The sequence below is a fragment of the Galeopterus variegatus genome, unplaced genomic scaffold, assembly GCF_000696425.1.
Source record: "Galeopterus variegatus unplaced genomic scaffold, G_variegatus-3.0.2 Scaffold1318, whole genome shotgun sequence".
NCBI classification, from domain to species: Eukaryota; Metazoa; Chordata; class Mammalia; order Dermoptera; family Cynocephalidae; genus Galeopterus; species Galeopterus variegatus.
The window spans coordinates 133,430-136,222 of record NW_007727429.1 but is presented as its reverse complement, the minus strand read 5'-3'; the positions used below and the strand labels follow the sequence as shown (position 1 = coordinate 136,222).

Sequence of the window (2,793 nt, the reverse complement as noted above, 5' to 3'; positions counted from 1 at the left end):
CTATGCATACTTCTTACCCATCTTAATTGGTGAGAAAACTGAGGCTGAAAGAGATTACACTTTTGCCCCAAATCCCTCAGCTAGGAAGTGGCAAAACTTAGGATGGATCCACTGCTCAGAAAACTGCTACAATTAAGTGAGATAAATGGGATAAGTGTCAAAGGAAAGAGATCAAAAAGGTCCTAGATGAGTAGGACCACCCTGCAAATGAACCAAAGCACCGTGGCGTGGCTCCCAGAGCCAGGGACTGCCCGGGACAGCAAATTCCCTCAGCCTGTCCACCATTGTACAGCTGAGACACAGTTGTGACAAGGGGCCCGGTGGGAAAGGTGTAGGGTGACCCAGAGACAACCTGCATTGAAACTCCGCCTCTACCACTTCCTAATGACCTTGGACAAGTTATTTAACCTGTTCGACCTTCAGCAAAATAAAGGTGCCACTTTTGTGAAAACTCAATGAGATGGGCTCTTTGTAAACTGTAAAACATCATGAAAACAGTATTTATGAAGGTACTTCAAAAAGCTCATGAAAATAGTCATATTATCTTTTAATTCTATTTTTCCAAGAACTTTTTGAAGTACTCTAGCGTTATTTGACCTCTTTTGTTGGTGGGGCCAGAGGTTGCTGGAGTACTGAGAAAGAAAGGCCGTTCTTAGAAGTTCTTCAACTCAATTCTTCCCTAAACCACTGGCCATGTGTCAGCTGGAGGGTACTGGAGATTAAGGAGGACTAGTTTATCCTCTTACCTAAAGCCATTGTCCTGGTAAAATGAGGATTTATGTGCCTTTCCTCAGGATTGACACAGCATGACACCACGGGATGAATTTTTATCTAGGACAATGCAAAACATTGTACACATGCATTACAGTTAATAAAAGCTTCTGTAAAGATTTTAATATCTGACTGCTATGCATGGGAAATGTGTGTGCATTATGTATAAAATGTAAATTTTTGAAAATTTGAAAATCTCATTTTCATCAGACAAGAATAATGGTCTGGTTTGCATTGAATAAGCTTCCTTTTCTTAATATTAGTTACTGTTTGGAAATATGTTTTCTTTCTTTTTTTTCCCCATACACAAATAAAATTACTCTGCTTAGAGCATTTATCACGAGTTCTCACAAAAACTGAGCACAGTCTCGGATTTTGCTTCAGAAACAATGTAATCTTCATAGTGACATCATTTTCTAGGTTTTGTTTTTAGCCTCCTTGATTTTCCTCTTCTCTTCCAGTCACTCCTGTGGACGTTCTTCAGCATCTTTCTGTAATATAAATAAAATTCAGGGCTTAGAAAATTGCTCCAGTGATTCTTCTAAATGAGTTAGATAGAGGTTTGTTGGTTGTTGAGAAAAAATCCTTTCTTTTCTATAGGATTCTTTTCACTGTTATGATGAATTCGGTTGGGGAAGCTATCCCGATCTTCAAAATTGAGGGTATCATGGTTTCGCAGTCCTTTTGATGTGATGTTCCATGGAAACTTCCATTCCTCCTCTCAGAGAAAGTGTTAGTCCATTTCTGTTGCTTATTACAAAATACATGGAACTGGGTGATTTATAAAGAAAAGGAAATTTATTGCTTACAGTTGCAGAGGCTGGGAAGTCCAAAGTCCAGGGAACACATCTGGTGAGAACCTTGGTGGTGGTGACAGCGATGGCAGAGCACCACATCGCAAAAATGGTGGAGCAGAGACTAACTTCTCATGTGCTCTTCATTTTAAAGCCCTCAGAACCACACCCCTGACCACCATTATTAATCCATTCACTAAGACACAGTCCTACAATCTAATCGCTTCTTCAAGGACCCACCTTTCAATTACTATAATAGGATTTCCCACCCTCAACAGTTACATGGGAATTAAGCTTCTAATATTTGAACTTTGGGGACACAATTCAATCAATCTACAGCAGAAGGGATCTAAACCCTCTGTGTCTTTTATCCCCCATTTGGAGAACAAGGCCAAAATCTATAGGATATTCTATCTACTTGCTTTTTTTTTTCTTCAAGTAAATAGCTATTTTGAGATTATCTCTATGTTCACAAGTGAAAGTAGCATTTCAATTTTGTAAGGTTATACTTTTTCCTGTCAGATGAGAATATATTTGAAGGGTCTTGAGGATCTTACCACCAGGCAAGAAATGACTCCCCTGAGGTACGTCTAGGGAGGTTGACAAAATGGCACTTCTTCTGTTACAATGCCAGGTTGAGTCTAAGGCAGCCTCTCTCCCACCCTCAGAAACCACCCGTGGTTGTAGAGACAGAATTAGGAAAGAGTGGTCAGAGGCATATGAATTCTGTACTACCTTTGAGCGCCTGGGGGTTACCTATGGTTTTCTCTATCTGCCAGACATTCCAAATCTGAGATGCACATTGGACCCCAAGGCTCCTGACAAAGCTGTTTCTCCCTCCAGTTACCCTGATTTTCCACCCCTGTTATAGAAGGTCATGGCCACTGGTCCAGATACTTTTTTCTATAGTCTCTTCCAAAGGGCTTCTCAGCCCCACCTCAACTTCTATAATCCCCAAAGCTCCCGAAACGTAAAACTTTCCTGACACAGTTCCATCAGTCAGCCACACAAAGCAAGCCCTATGCCTTAGTGACCTTAAGACTCTGTTGAGGATCCCCTAGTGGGGGTTCAGAAAATTGTAGGTGTTAATGCTCTTCCTCCAATTATTCCAGCATTCTAGGATTTCCTACTTGTATCTCAGTCCAGCTGTCTCTTGGCTGCCTTGCAAGTATTCCCAGGATCCATTTCCTCTTTCCCTTCCCTCTGCCACTACTTTAAGGCCTTCCTC

General features: G+C 41.1%; 1 protein-coding gene across 1 annotated transcript in view; it reads left to right on the top strand.

Moving 5' to 3' along the window:
* Positions 1-2,793, top strand: part of SLC9A9 (solute carrier family 9, subfamily A (NHE9, cation proton antiporter 9), member 9) — a 295,459-nt gene that overhangs the window by 222,825 nt on the left and 69,841 nt on the right. The window lies entirely within an intron of this gene.